Below are 16,449 nucleotides of genomic sequence, written 5' to 3'. Positions count from 1 at the left end.
TATTTTCTGAAAAAGGGCAGAGCATGGGCAGAGCATGGGCTGGTTTCACAGCCCTCTCCAGCTAGTGGGCATAGGAAGTCTCAGCCCCTGTGCTAAATTTCAACACAAAATGAAGAGCATTGTCTGGTTTAGGGTAGATGGTACATTTCATATTTGAAATTCCAGTCACTGCTCCCTGCATGAGCAGTGGAGGAGCATCTTGAGGTTTCTGACTGAATCTGTTAGCAGTTTCAAAGATTTCTGTCCTCTTGTAAGGCTTTTTCAAACTTTTTTTCTGATCCTGTGTCAGGATGGCGCACAGGGGCCCTCATGAGCTCTGCTCTGTGTGTGGGAGGGTTTTGTGTCAGGGGAGGGCTGTGCATTGCTACCTCCTGGGCATGGCACCATGGGTGCTCCATGAGCTAGTGCTGTGCCAGCTGCTGCCTTACATCCCCCTCGGTGCTCCCAGCAGAAGGCTTCAATGGAGGGGGCTTTCTGTCACATGCACGGGGTAGCATCAGTGGCATGGCTCAGCAGACGGGTAGTTCTGAGTGAGAGGGGGACATTTACAGACTGCATCATGGGCTGTAGAGCTGGGTGAGTGGCCAGCACCTCCCTTGCACCCATAGGTGGTCCAACAAGCTCTGCAGCGTTGTCTGTGCATACAGGCTGAATGCTCCTGCTTCAGGTTGGGAAAGCCAGAGATTCCTGCTCATGGTGCAGCTCTGAAAGCATTGGGGTAGGACATTTTTAGTGCCTTTTCAGGAGGTGATTTGTACCTGGGAGGGACACTCTTCTAATGGAGGCAGTGTGGTTTATTGTGAGATACACAGGTGGGACACAAACTCCTGAAGTACTACCAGGATATAATGCAAGATAGGTCTTTTGAGGGAAATCATAAACATGTTTGGCACATACACACAATAAAGTGTCTCCTGTAAGACTCATTCTTCCAGTGTTGCCTAATCAATTTAGTACACTGGTTTTGAAGGTTTGATTTCTTTTATGCCTTGTGTCTCCTTCTGGTATTCAGCTGTCTGGCTGGTGAGGCCTTTTGATGCTATGTGTTGTATTTATAGCCCTTATGAACTTGTCTTGCAAAATCACTAGATTTTAATCACTTGCTTCTTTGAGAACTGAATCTTAAATGTGCAGACTCCTTGGCACTTAAACAGCTTTATTTGTCTATCAAAATATATTAAAGGCAAGTCAGTCTATCAGAGCTGCTTATCTTGAAAGGGTTACTGGTTAAGCTATCAGCTTTTTCCAGGGGCAGCACAGAGGTGAGTAACAGTAGACAGATGGACAGAAAGATTGGAAAAGAATTATTAATTTAAGTATCTTGGACTCATAAACTCCTGTTTTAACAGAGCAAGTCTGTCATTATCTGTTTTGCTCTTTGTGCAGGAAGCTCTGGTCTCTCTCAGGGTGCTGCTGAGTGCCATTTTGGAAATCTTGTCAGGGATAATTGCTGTTGCGAAGGTAGACGTTCACACATTCTGGAAGATGCCTGGGATATAAAAATGGTGATGTCTCTGACTACCCATTTTCTTGCTTTTTCTCCTCTTTTCCTGAAATTTTGAAAAAGAGGTGTTAGAGAATGATGCTGGTAAAATGGATTGACTGCCCTTGAGTTTTTCTTTCCATATTTTCTTTGTTTTGTCTTTTGATTTCTTCTTTTCTTTGAATTTCCTGGATTTGTCTTTGCCTTTTAAATTATTTTCTTTGGAGAGTTAAAATTCTCAGAGAGGTTTCTAGACATAGAGTATGAACTGTGCTAACTGAACAAAGAACAGTTCCTATTGAAGCCTGTCTGTGTGGCAACATGAACACAGAATGGAAGAAAATAGGATATTAAGAAGGAGTCTCAAAGATGTGATAAGACCCCCCCCCCTTCCTTGCTACTAAAATACCTTAAAAATTGAGAGAAAGCTGATAAGGCAGTGTGTTGGAGATAGGCAATACACTGTATGAAAGCACAAGTTTAGCTTTCAGCTTACATAATAGACAGGGGAAAATGTCACTCCAGATTATACTAGTTGCACTAAATGCCTGTCTATTAAAAGCAATTGAGTTTTTTTTCCTGCTGTGCTGGTGTATAGAGCTGCTGTCTGCTGTGCTGCAGCATTCAACCAACACAATTTCAGCTATGTTGATTTTTTTTTCCCTGAAACACTATGTCTGTCAGTCACTTTGCAGAACTTGCTTGGAATTACAGATATAAAAGTTGTGTGACAAGGAAGCAGGCTGCTGTTTCATCAGTCTCTCCTTTTCAGTGCCTTTTCTCAGGGCAAAGCAGAGTTTTAAGAGCTTTGGAATGTCAATTCTTCAAGTGTTGTGCAGGCAAACTGCTACTTATGCTAATTTTACTAGGTAAATTTTGGGGAATTTTGATCCTTAGCATTTATATTCAGTCACAAAAATATGATATGTTTAGTTTAAACTTTCAGAGGCACAGTACTTGAAATGGGCTGATGTAGCATTACATGCCATGTCAAAAAAGGAGACAAACTTTTGTTGTTGCTATTATGATTTTTTTTCTGAAACAGGCAGAAGCTGTTTAATTTGGGAGCAATCTAAAATATTTTTTCCTTCATTCAGGAAAGAGGCTTATTTTTGTGTTCATTTGTTTGCTTTTAACTGGCCAGTTTAAAAACTTGATTGTTGTGGGTTTTTTTGCTTTAGGAAAGAAACTAGCCAAAGTGATCTTTCATTTTCTCCAAATTATGGTGCTACTCTGATAATAGTTAAGGAATTTATTTTTTGGTGGATTAGACACAGGATCTTAAATTTTCAAAAGTGACTCATGATTTGGAATAAGGCCATTTTAGAGTGCGTAACCTAAAACATCTGAAAGATGGTATTCAGTTCTTACTGGAAACAAGATTCCATTAAAGACATTTCAGTTGGTCAGAGAAGTACCCAGGCATCCAAAATCACCACTTGTATGTGCAAACTGAGCTTATTAGATTTAATAAGAAATTAGATTTGAAAGCTTTAAATAGTTTGAAAAAGTTAGAAGATTAAAATCAATCAGATTTTTACATCTATCTGTAATTACATAATACAGTGTGATAATAGTGTAGTTTATGATATAATGTCATTTATTATGAAACAATTGTGCTATTATTGCCTGTACTAATGCAAGGAAAGCAGGCATAACTGATGGCTAGACGGTGTGTTAGGTTCCACTGTTTTGTATACTGCAACATAGAATCCCCTGTAATTTTCTGTTTACAGCACTTACAACACTGATTTTGTGGCTATTTCATGGAATCACAGAATCATAGAATGGTTTGGGTTGGAAGGGGCCTGCCATGGGCAGAGATGCCTTCCACTTGATCAGGCTGCTCAAAGCCTTATCCAGCCTTGTGTTGAATATGTCCAGGGCACATAGAGCATCCAGAACTTCTCTGGAAAACCTGTTCCAGTGCCTCCCCATCCTCACAGTAAAGAATTTCCTCTTAATATCTTATCTAAGCCTACTCTATTTCAGTTTAAAGCCATTCTGCCTTATCCTGTCCTTGTAACAAGTCCCTCTTCAGATCTCTTGTAGGCTCCCTTTGGGTGCTGGAAGGTGCTCCAAGGTCACCCCAGAGCCTTCTCTTCTTCAGCCTGAACAACCTTAACTCTCAGCCTCTCTTCATCAGAGAGGTTTTCCAGCCCTCTTATTATCTTCTCGGCCTCCTCTGGACTCACTCTAACAGGAAGTTGCTAAGCAGCCTGACATAAAAGAAAAAACTAAATCTTACAGAGCAAAATGTAAGACCTAGCAAAGGCTCTTAAAGCAGTAGCTTTAAGATCAAAATCAAAAGTTTCATTGAATGACAATTTATACATTGATAGATAAAAGTGGCGTGCTGTGTTTATTTCTGCCAAGGAAACATTGTTCAGATTTTTGTCACCAGTAACTACCTGTGAGAATAATCTCAACCAGTACATTGTCTTCAAAATACATCTGTGAAGACAGTCAATAAGCATGAGCTTGTTGGTGTGTTTCATTCCCAAACACTGGCCAATTCTCTTAATTGCTAAAACAATTGGGAAAATAATTTCAACATTATAGATAAGAAGATATGATTTCAGATAGATGAGACTGTCACAGTCATATTTGGTGTTTACAGCATCATTTTCATCACAGCATAAGATGGAAATAGCATAAGATGGAAATAAAAAAATTATTTAAGAGTTCACCATGGATGTGTTGTATGGGTCAGGTTTTCAGTTCATTACTGTTCTGAATGAAGAAAGCAGGTACAAAACAGAAGGAAATCTAAAACAGTTCCATGAAACAAGAAGCTGCTCATCAAATAATCTGATAGTAAGTGTCAGCATCCAGTGGAAGATGTCTTCATAGTTAATAATTTTGATTCTTTATCGGTGAGGAAACCACGGGGTGTTCTATCCAAGTTTTTAAAGATGCCATCCAAAATGCCGTCCAAGATTTTGATTAAAACAGCGTATGCCTTTTGCACAATGAGTTGTTGTGGCTGGATCTAATTAACAATGAACAATTGCAACCATGAGAGAACAAAATAAAATCATGATCCAGATAAATTATAGAGCTTTTCCATTGCGTAGTCCATATGACTGATCCCAAATACAAAAATCGCAGATTGTTTTTTGTTTTAATTTCAGGGTCAAATACCAACGTTGAGATATTATATGTAGCAAAAGCTCTTCTGGTTTGTAAAATTGAAAATGTGGCTTTCTAATCCATTGTAGCTAAGCTGTTAAATTTACTTGCTTTGTCATAGGATCACAGAGTATCCTGACTGGAAGGGACCATGGAATTGGACAAGGATCATGGAGTCCAACTCCTTGCCCTGTACAGGACAGCTCCAAGAATCACACCATGTGCCTGAAAGCATTGTTCAAACACTTCTTGAACGCCTTCCTTTTGAACAAGAAAGTAAACAATTATAAAAACATTGTCTGAATGAAATGGAAAAGAGAGAAAGTATAATGTTTAGTGTCTTACTATTGCCTGTGGACATGGAATCATGCATCAGCAGGATCAGGCTGGAAGACTGTGAACCTCTGCCTCTGTCCCCTATTTTCCTGTCCCTCTCCTCTGCAGCAGGTGATCCTCCTGTCACCACCAGCTCTATGCTGCTGTGGAAGGATAGTAGAGGTGATGCTGCCCGTTCCTCCCTCCAGTCAAATTGGGACCATTCAGCCCCCTTGTGCCTTGGGTTTGTTCCAAGTGCCTCCTACCACTTTATTTCTCCCTGTGCATTCCTGTCCCACTGCCTTCCTGCAGCCCTGAGTGGTTCAGGGATCCATGACAGAAGTCAAAACATTGTAATTAGTATATTTTTAAAAAAAGGTTATAATTGGGAAGCATATTACTAGTGCAACTGGCATCTTTTGCATGGATCTGGAATTCCCTTGACCATCTAATTAATGCCTGTCTCCATAAAAGCAATTAATAAGAAAGTGGATTTTTTTTGGTCATACATTGCGCTAGTAACTGTTCCAATGTGTTCAGGTGTAGCCATAAAAAATCAGAACTGCATGTTACTGATACCAATAACCAGTTATTTAAAAAATCTAAACTAGGAAAATGAATCACTGATCTTCGGGAAGAGGTTTGGGAAAGTAATTACAATTTTATTTACTGTATTTTCTTGGATAATTGTCAGATTCTCCCATTTTCGTTTACCAATAAGCTAGTAAGGTCAAAATTATCTCAGAATAAATTTATACAAAATATTTTGATTTTGTGATGCCCAGCTCCATGTGAGGAGATGTAGAAATCATTGTGACTCAACAAGAGTAGGAACTGTGGTGACCATTACTAAATTAAAAAATGTACATCATATAGTAAAATAACTTCTCAGCTACATTCTGCTCATGGAATATAGTGAAGTAAAACCTAACATCATCTTTAATTCAGACAGTCGGATGCTTGAAGTCATCTTTGCTTTTGTGTTTTCTTACTGTTGGGACAAGCTGGCTGGCAGCCAGCTTCAAGGCTGTAGCTGGAGTGGGTCCCCTAGAGAATGCTGTGCAATGAGCCACAGGTCTCTGGTGCACTGGGAACACCTGTCCTTGGGAAGCTGCTGGTGAAACAAGACACCCAAAATACTGGCTGTGTCCCCCATGGTTTAGACCATCCTGCTGCCGTGTGTCCAAATGCCTGTCATGGCCAGGTGGACCAGTGCAAAGGCAAGAATATGGTTTTTGTCCTTGGTGGTGTGTTACTTGGTGGGTGTGTTGTCACTCGTGCTGGTGTCCCTCCCTGCAGGAGCCTGGAATTCTGCAGCCAGGGTGGGCTCCTGGCTCCGTGGTTCTGCCCATGCCTGTCGGGCACCCACCGGCGCGGCCGCCGGGCACGGCCCGCTGCCCCTCTGGGCTCTGCCCCCCGCTCGCTGCCAAGGCTTGCAGCAGCCGACGCGCTGCGCCTGCTTGCTGGAGTGCATCATCTGCCTGTAGTGTGGCTTGTTTCGGGCTCAGGGTTTGCTCTGCTTGCTCATCATCATTAGCTAGCCATAAAAACAGGTATATTCTACCAACTTCAGCCTACGTAGGGGAGCTTGGCAGAGTCTGCGGGCATCCTTTAGCATGGAATGCATTTAAAATCCCTTTTATGGTGAAAGAGTCCTTATTATAAGCAGTGGTAACGCTCAGAGGATTTCTTTTAAAAAAAGTTATTTTGTGTATAGTATTTCTTTTAATACATCCTTGTGCATAAGCCCTCTCAGTATAATTACAGCTTTGTAAATCCCCATTATTTGTTCTCTCTTTATAACAAAGGATTTGTCTGTTGAGTTACAATTGCAAGTACCTCATAAACCCAGCAGCTGAGTATTATCTTGTGATATACTGGAAGAAACAAGCAAATACCACCATCTTTCTAAAAATACAGAAGTGTAAATGAAGCCTTTTTTACAGAGCATCCAAAGTGAGGGAAATACCACTTTCCCCTTGCCTGCTAGTTGTGCATTCAGAAGTTTTCAGTGTGCATGAATCCAGTTTTGAATTTGAATACCTTGATATTTTTTTTTGTTCTGTTTTCCTTTGATAGAAATAAACACAAAAGGCAGTTCCAGTGGATTGGGTTTGGTACATTACTACATAGCTCCTAAACAAATATTTTACTCTGTCGGTTTGTCTCTTAGTTGGAGTTTAGCGCTATTTCACCTTTCAAAAAAAAACCCCTGAAGCTTCAGCATACTTGACTTTAGCTCCAAAAAATAAAGCAAATATCATTTCTTAAGTCTTTTATCCTGTTAGCTTAGCCAGAACACCTTGATTCAACAAGATTTTGAATTTATTCATAGTTGGTTATCACTGGCAAACGATGTCATTGTCACTAACAATGGTGTCCACTGCCTCTTGACAGAAGATGAAGAGAAGTTGGGCAGCTGCAGACACTAATGAAATATAACTCAGTTTAAGTGAAGATTGATCTTTGCTCTGTATACTGGGCACAGGGAGACATTTTCCAAAGCCCTTTTTTAAAAATACATGTTTCTGTTTCGTTGTGTATTTCTTATATTGGCAACCAAAACTGCCATTTGAAAAACACTTCCCAGCAGGATTGTGGGCCTGATCATTATACAGTGTTGTTGTACAATACACCTTCAAACCTTTATGGAGTTCCATAGATAAGAAGAAATAACTCTTCTCTTTAACCTTGCTTTCACTGACTTTCAAATGTCAGGTTTCCATGTTATTTATTCTTTGGGTACTGTTCATATCTCTCAATATGCAGGATGCAGAGCTTAAGGCCATTTCTTGCTCAAATCATGCAGACTGTGCCACAGTTCTGTACTGCACTGGGACAATTTACTGGGACACATGCTATACATGGCACAGGCCATACAGGTAGGAAAAAGCAGAAGAAAGAAATGTTGAAAAAAAAAAAAGATCCTAAACTCAAAGCAGTTAGTGTGCTACAGATCAGTTCCCCATATTTTTCTGCCATTAAATGTGTGTATTAAACATTTGCTTTCATGGAACTTGCCTCAATTTTGGATGGAAAAATACCCTGACAGCTGCATTCCAGTGTGCAGGTGTGATGGTTGTCATCCACCATCCCAAGAAAGCAGAACAGCACCAGTTATTAGAAAAAGCAGTGCAGGGAAAAAAATTACATGTTCTGGATGAGTTGGAGGCTGCCAGGCTTTATTAAGTTCTAAGATGTGTTGGGTTGGTAGTGACACCTTGGGAAAGATAACATAACAAAGTCTGTCATATTTTATTCTAGGACTCAATAATGAACTTTACTGGCTGGGGATATAATGCATCAGTACTTACTGTACGTTTGTCCTTCAAGATACTAGCTTATTTAGTTTGGCCATCTCACAGGAGATAAACCTGGAACAATTAAGAAAATCATAATCATTCACTTGTCAGTGGGGTGATTACAAGCAGAAAAGTATAGGCTTTCTGAGAAAAAGCATGAAGGTCCAAGTCTTGTCTCTGCAGTGCATTTTTTATGCTTACTCAGACATATGGACAATGATTAAAATCTGGCATCTGGTGCAAAGCACTCTGAGGATGATTGAACGGCTGAAGAAACCTTGTTTTGGCTGTCTCAGCTTATCTGCTACCTGGGTTCCTCTTCAGTAAGCTGGCAGAGGAGGGGAGAATATTCCAGGGTGCTGTTGGTACCATCAATCTCAGAAGTGGTGACCTCCACCAATAGTTGCAGTATGTGGTTAAACACACATGGGATGAATAGCCCTGAGTTCCCAAAACTTCCCATATCACCATCATCATGCATTGCATATAGTTCTTGAAGGTTCCCCTTAGATTTGACTATTAGCTGGTTGGGCTTTTTTAAGTTTTTAAATTTAATAATTAAAAAATATGTGTGAAGGGTTCTTTTCAACATCCTGATGCTTTTTACACTTTAGTCTTTTGTCCTACACAAGGTTTTCAGGCCTAAGGGGAATGCAGGGTTTCTCATCAGCTATAGTGTGTTGTGCTTTCTGTGGCACTGGGCCTGGCCCTATGGAGATGACATCTTTAAATACCTTTCAGAGGAAGAAAATAACTGGATTTAGGGCATATGATTATGTTATGTACAGAGAAAATAGCTGCCCTTTTCTGGGATCTGCTTCGTTCTCTTAAATTCGGTTAATTCTTACCTTACAAAAATTCAATAGCTTTTCTTTTTAATGGCATAAGCAATGTACTTTTTCTATAAAGAGCAGTAGAATAAGTTTGAAGATTTTAAACAATTATTTTTGGTACAGTTTTTATTTTAAAGGTAAATTAATTTATCATTGTACTTTTCAAAGTCAAGAAGAATTGTGACATTAACATTCTAATGTAAATACAATGTACTGTAAGAGACCTTGAAGGTCTACTGGCCAAAGAGTTCTTGTTGCTTCTTCATTAAAACAGAGAATTGTAATGGAAATGTTGGCAAAACAGGACTGCAGACATTACTGTCTGTGGACTCATCATTTACTGGAGGGGATAATGGCTTCTGGACAGCATTTTTGTAGGATTTTCTGTAAGGCAGCTTTGAGCTCTTTAGTAAGGTCTGAACAAACATACAGCAGTAGCAATGGTTATTTGTGTTTCCACATTATTCCATCTCTAAACAGTTGGGTCAAGCTACCCGGCTGATGTTTAAGTCTTCTTATATCGAGGAGGATGACTAGCTTCCAAAAAAATCACTGAGGTCCTTGATTGCTATGACAGCCAGTCATCAAGAGCATTAATAAATGGTAACTCTTTCTTGGGCACTCTTTTGGGCAGCAGGACAGATGAGATGAGGGGCTCTTGGCTGGTCATGCTGGTGGGTAGCAGAGCACATATTCCACTTGTATTTGGCAGTCCCTGCATAGGCAGGTAAAGCTGTGGGTGGGGTTACGTGCAGTTTTTTGGCAAGAGTGGTTAATTTTTAATCTGTATGTATGCTTTAAGTGGAGCGATTTTATGGGTTTTCTGCCTCCCAGCTATGATCTTGTTCTTGCTGTCCAACCTAAACACAGGCTTTCTCCTGCCCTTTTATCCTGCAGAGAGCCTATACCTGCCTGCTGGTGATTAGCATTGCACTGCTGGTAAACATTCTCAGGATGCATCCCTAGGTCCCAGAGTTCAGGCTGAGCACATTTGGTGCCTCGCAGCGCCGAGCAATCCAAGGCACGCTGTGTGGAGTTCCAGAACTGGGAATGCCTGTCACAGATTAGACCTTGGCATGCTTCAGTCATGGCTTTTCACTCTGCAGAGTGCATGGCATGACTTGTTAACTACTGCAGATACTGGAACTGTGAAATCAAATGGCCTTGAGTCAAGACTGGTGGGGCAGGAAGAATTAAATTAACTTTCTGTGCCAGCAGAGTTCTTTGCATTTTGAGGAAGAGCTTTGTCAAGGGAGGTCAGTGAGATTTTTCCCTGCTGTCCTTTTCTTTCCCCTATGTTTTTGTTCTTTTTTATTCCACATCCACTGTCATGCTTTTAATTCTGACTGGGAGCTGCTAAACAGAAGAACTGAAAGCCAGACTTACTGGAGCAGCTTTAAGAACAAATTTATCTCCTGGTCAGGAGTGCTCATCCCCCACTCCTCTCTTTTTCCTTCCTTGGCTCTGATGGAATGAGAACTCTCTGGCTTTTCCAGGCCTGGGTGGCTTTCTGGGATCTTTTGTGAAAAAAGGAAATTGTAGTTAGTTTGTTCAATCAGCCTCTTTGTGGACTTCTGAACACCAGAGCATCCTGCAGGGACTAAAAAAGTAAACTGAAATAAATTCTGGGGCGATTCTGTGTGGAGGACTGAATAGATGCTATCTTTTGGTAACTTTGATTTTTTTTCTAAATGAAGATGTCTGTGATGGGTGTGAGGAGCTTGAAAGTAAGTTTTAATAGGATGAATAGGATTTGATGGATAAGAAGAAAAGTATAAGAAGAAAAGTACTGCTCTCATCCCTAATCCGATATCTGTTCAAAGACTTAGGTAGAATATGCACTTTATATCTAAATTTTCTGAAGAGCACTTGGATGTCTTTTCTCCTACTGTGTACTGGATAAGTGTTGAATCATATGAAAATAAGTTTTTTTAGCTCATTGTGTGTATTCCTTTTTGGGATCAAATCCATATTTTAGCTAATGACAAGTTATCTTCTGTTTTTCAGTTTCTGCTAAACAGCATACAACAAAAAAGGTGAAATAATGACTGAAACAAAAAGGAACATTTTTACTTGGACAACTTCATGCAGTCAGGAATTTTCTGTATGTTTAAGTAGGAAATTTTCATCTACGTCTATTCTGCTGTCTGGTCATTTTAGCAGTATTGGTTTCCTGTGGTTCAACAAGTCAGTGGTGAATCTTCCTTAAGAAAAATCATGGACAGCTTCAGTAGCAAAGTACGTTGTTTTAACAATCTCTATCAGTAGGTTTTTTTAGTGTTAATTATAGTATTTATAAAACTGAGAAGGTTCATAAGTTGTTCTGAAAAAGATGGAACTTGAAAAAATGTTTACAATTATTTTCTTTTTTTTTTTTTTTTTTTTTTTTGGTACCGGGATTGAGAGGATAATTGTAAATACCCTGATGAATTTACAGAGCCTCTTGTCACTGAGTGTGGACAGTTGTCTACTTAGTTTAACTTAATGGTACTGATGTGCCTTTGAGGCAGTCTGGTAGAATCCTCCTAGAGTCTGTCCAAAATTAACACATTTGGTGACTGGCAACAAGTATAGTTTTTACTGCAAAGAGGCATATGCTTAGCAAGATGACACATCTGAATATTGCAATGTAAATGTCCTCACTTTTTTACTTTTTTTTTTCCCCTGTAGCGCTCTCCCCCTCCATCTAAGCAGTAGGCATTAAACTTGAAGGCAGTGCAAGCAGTTAACAGGAGATATATTTTAATTTTAAATTCTTTGCCAAGGTGTCCAAGGCAGATAAGGCAGGAAACTCAGTAAGTCTTCTGCAGGGACCACTGAATGCTTGAACCTCACTTATCCAGTGTTGTTTGGGCACACTGGAGGGGAGGTTATCTCCACTTGGATAAAAGCCAGATCTTCTGAGGCTAGAAGCTTCCTGCTACCTGATGGAGATAGTAATTGGTCCTCTTGAACAAATGTCTACTGAGACCATTGTTCAATGGGCTAGACAGGCAGCAGGGCCCGTGAGAACCTGAGGTAGGAGGTGCTCATGGCCCTCATTATAGCTTGTCCTGTTATCAACAGCTAGATCAGATAAGGAAAACTTATGCAAATTGTTTTTTTAAGCATGCTAGGGTGGTTTTTTGGTTTTTAGATTTTTTTTTTCTGGGAGTCATAAACTCTGCCAAAGTAAGCTTTCATTCTTCTTTTAAAAGTATGTAGGATGCGTTAAATATGCTTCAAAGCAGCTTGCACTGTGAGTGTTTCTAGCATAGAAATACTTTTCTTTAAAACTGTGGATCTTGTCACAAGTCCAAGATGACTTTTAGTCTTCTTCAGACTTGCTTCTGTACCTGCTTTATATTTAAAACAGGCTAGCCTGTAAGGTACTCCTATCCCTTCCCAGAAAGAAACATTCTGTTCCCAGAAACTTGGTGCTGTGGAACGCTGTTGTATTGTGACAGGTGAGTAATAGAGAATCAGGGATGCAATATGTCCTCAGTTGCACTCTGGCTAGCTTCAATGGGTGTTTTGCATGAGAAAAGTAAGAAGGATTTGGCTCATGCTGTAATAAATCCCACTCAATCCTATTGAAACCCTGCATAGCATCCAGTGATAAAATACTTACTGGTTCTGTCCCTTGATTTCTGCATGCAAGATCTTTCTTAAATTACCTTTTGTGGGTGACCCACACCTGTAGCCAGAGGTAAATGTGAACTAATCTGGTACTGATGCATTTTTTTAATAGCTGATTATTGGGGGAGCTGTAGAAAAACTAAACCTATGAGGATTTTGTGTTTGACTAAATAATTAAGTGACCTTATAGTTATTCTTGTTCCTGTAAAGGTAACATGTGCAGGTACTCTGTTGTGGGAAATCAGACTTTGTAAATGTCAGCTCTCATGAGCTGACTCATAAAAATGGGATCTCATGGCTTTTCTCAAAACGGATTTTAATCCAGTGATTTATTGCACTCCAGGAATGCCTCTCTTTAAGTTTACCTGTTCCATGTGTAAAATAGTCTCATTTTATAGGTCTCTCAAAAATATCAGGTGACCATACTGTAAATGAAGGGAAGAGGCACTTCTAATAATCTCTTAAGCTTTGTTTCCCTCTGATTGACAGATTCATTCCTAGAAGGCTCTGTTTGAACCCTGCTGTCGCCCAAATCACAGTATTTTCACTGCAGAGCAGTGAAGAGAATTCATCTCTTCAACCATTGCATTGATTGCATGCTTTGAGGCCAAGCTTCGAATTTGTCCTTGGCAAAGATGAACAAGGTCTCTCCTTGTTTTCTCTTCATCTGTAAATCTCTAACCATACTGACTGATGGCTAATGAAGTGTACAGAAAGTGCTAGAGGTTGAGATGCTTTGCCTGTGACTCAGCATGATTTTCTCTGCTTTTCAACAAATACTGCTAATAATTGTCAGATTTTATTAGACTTGGCTTTTTTGTTTTCTTTTTCATGCTGTACATTATGCTGATTTAGAAAATGAAATAAGAAAAAGCGTGGTTTTATTCTTGCATGCATTGGTGACCAAAAATCCCCATTTACTTCAGAGTTACCAGAATCCAGTTCCCAGTTATAATGCAGATAGATGCTTCCAGATAGTTCTCCCTGGTTGTAAAGGACTGAAAAAAAATCATGAAGAAACAAAAGGTTAATGAATATTTTTGCATGCCTCACCATTCATTGATTGTTCTGAGTTATGCCTGAACTTTCCCAGAATACTCTTAAAGCTTTTTTGGTTTTTGATTTTGTGATGTGTGTTGGTAGATTGTTGACAAATGTCTCCTACAGAGCAGCTGAGTTGAAGTAGGCGTTTATTGAAATGGCTTGATGCTTTCATTCTTCTAAACTGCCACTGACCCTACCTGTTTGGGGTTTGAGCAGAAAATAGCTACTTTTAAAAAACCTTCCTTCCAGGCTGAGGAACTCTTTAAATGGGCATACTGCAATGAAACCCATCCTATAATAGAAAATACCAAATGTCCAATAAAAATAATGGCAACACAAACAAAAATACTGTTCATGAGATAGAGCTTGAAGTGAAAATAAATCTACTGAATGTGTCTAATCAGCCTGTAATTTAGGTGGTGAATTGATGAGACCAGTTGTTTGTATTGATATTTCCAAAGCATTTGAAATGTTTGTTCAGAACAGCTAATTAAGATGGCAAATAAATAAAGGCCAACTCCAGAGTGTTGAGAATGATTAACCCTGCAAAATAACAGAGACTTACTGCAGTTATGTAAAAGAACCTTTTAGTTTTGGTGTTAATTGAAGCGAAACGAAAATAGTTACTTCAGAAGGTTCTTTTTACCAAATGGATCTTTAATACAGATTTCTTTACTCTTTTCAGTGAAAGAACAGAAAATGAAGCTCTAATAAGGTAAGATTTTTTTAAATTCCACTTTAGTAAGATATTCAAGTTAATTTGAGATAACTTTAATGGATATACTCAGTATTTTAGGCTAGGTCCTGGACCAGTAGGTTTCACATTTCACTAGTAGATCACTAGTTTGTGTCAGTATGTCAAAGCACAAAAAAGAAAGAGAATGAGTCTAACAATATTTAACTTTTTTGTTGTTGTTGTTATTGAAGCACTATTTGGTCTTTAATCAAAATAAGATGCTTTCGTAGATTTGGAAACTTTTTTTTTGCATGTAAGGAATTTACAGGTAATTATTTGTCAGCAGATGATATAGTTTTCACTATGCAGTCAATGAAAATCTTTGTTTTCTTCTAGTTTGAAAATGAAACATTAGAGAATGTGCTGATAAAATAAGTAGCTTGGTCACAGATTCTTGGTTTTTGCGATGTGGTGGGGGGAGTTTATGAATTACATAGTTCAATAAGTAAAGGAGAGGTGAACTCTTCTAGGAGTGAATATTTCCCCTTATATCTAACATAGTTCAGCTGCATTCTGTAAATGGACTCTCTGTCATCTGCTAGATGGGCAAAAGGCAGAAGGTCTTTCAATACACTACCAACTGCAATGGATGTTTAAGAAGTGGTTTTATCTTTCCATTTCTTCCATTGCTAGTGAGGATGCTGACATTCATGTGGTGTGTCACCTAGAAATGAAGCATCGCTGTCGAATAACAAAGCCAGGTGTACAATAGCAAGTTGTTCTGACAGGCAGCTGAAGTATGAACCTGTTCAGAGCATTAAAAAAATACATAATTACTTTTCTGTCACAATTAATATTTCATTTATAATAGTCATTCTCAGGATTCCAAGGAAGGGAGGTGTTGTTGGTTATTGGTGTTTTTTCCTCCTGTATTTGCCTGGTTTGGTTTTTTGCATCAGTGGTTAAAGTAAAATTTTGCAGAGTTGTTAGCTGGATTTCGTACACCTATTTCAAGTCAAATGACTTCCAAATGGAATTGTGTTCATAAGAAATTTTTTTAAAAGCTGTTAACATCCATAAAAGTTGATATGTCTGCATAAACTGTGTTCCTGGTTTGCAGAGGGGCATTCTTGGAATAGGGAAGAGGGAGGCTCAAAAAAAGGCATTTAAGCTATGCAAAATATAAACTGCTGGAAACCACAAGTGAGTAGAAATGTGAAGTATTAATGGAAAAAACAGTAATGTTGTGAAAAAGTAATGAGGTGTCATAACAAATGGTGGTGTTAATAGCAGACTATCTTTGCCATTCTTACTTTGCATTGGTACATGGAGAGTATGTGCATCTATTAGCAGCTACAAAGGTGTGTGCTTATGTAATACATCTTTGAGACAGCAAGATGCTGCTAGTTTTCACCCAATCACTGAAAAGGACTGAACACCCTTCTGGAACAGGGCTAATGAAGCTAAGGAACTTTATAATGTGTTGAGAACCACATGGGTAGTGCAGGGATTTAGTAAATGCCAGAAGAAATTCTCGTTCTGAGCAGCCTTTGTACACTGATCTCATCAGCATCCGTGATGCAGGAAGAACACAAGTCCTCCTTCTGTCTCTTTACCAGGATTCAGCCATACAAGCACTGGGCAAATGTTACAGAAACAAATTAAACTTGCTGTGTCTGTAGGTGATCACCTAACACAAGGGAGCCTTATGTGGAGCCTCTGAAGGCCACAGTAACACAAATCCCTAAGTAATAAGCCTAAGTAATATAGCATGACAGCAGTAGTGGAAATTTACTTATTTTGTTTACCCAAGTCACAGCTGGAAGTATTTTAAGGTGTACATTGCTCACTCCTGGATTTCTGCCTTGGCAGTGCCTGCAGAAGTACCAGGTCATTTTTATGTGATTTGACATATGGGCAGTAGAAAACCACCTGCCATCAGCCATCTTTTTCTTTCTAAGTTAACTGTAGTGTTTAGTAACTACTGATCCAGTTTGAGCTAGAAATTTTCAGTTAAGCTGAAAATGAAGCTATGCAGGTCACAGT

General features: G+C 39.2%; 1 protein-coding gene across 8 annotated transcripts in view; it reads left to right on the top strand.

Moving 5' to 3' along the window:
• The window catches only part of THRB (thyroid hormone receptor beta), a 169,520-nt gene that overhangs the window by 28,554 nt on the left and 124,517 nt on the right, over nucleotides 1–16,449 (top strand). For 5 of the 8 annotated variants that reach the window (XM_077176764.1, XM_077176767.1, XM_077176754.1 and 2 more), the window contains exon 2: nucleotides 14,413–14,442. The exons of the other annotated variants lie outside the window; for them this stretch is intronic. The gene's annotated coding sequence lies outside the window, so the exon portion shown is untranslated. The remainder of the gene's footprint in view (nucleotides 1–14,412; nucleotides 14,443–16,449) is intronic. 8 annotated transcript variants of the gene reach the window in all.

Source organism: Agelaius phoeniceus, chromosome 1, assembly GCF_051311805.1.
Source record: "Agelaius phoeniceus isolate bAgePho1 chromosome 1, bAgePho1.hap1, whole genome shotgun sequence".
Lineage (NCBI taxonomy): Eukaryota > Metazoa > Chordata > Aves > Passeriformes > Icteridae > Agelaius > Agelaius phoeniceus.
This window is presented reverse-complemented; position numbering and strand designations above follow the sequence as displayed.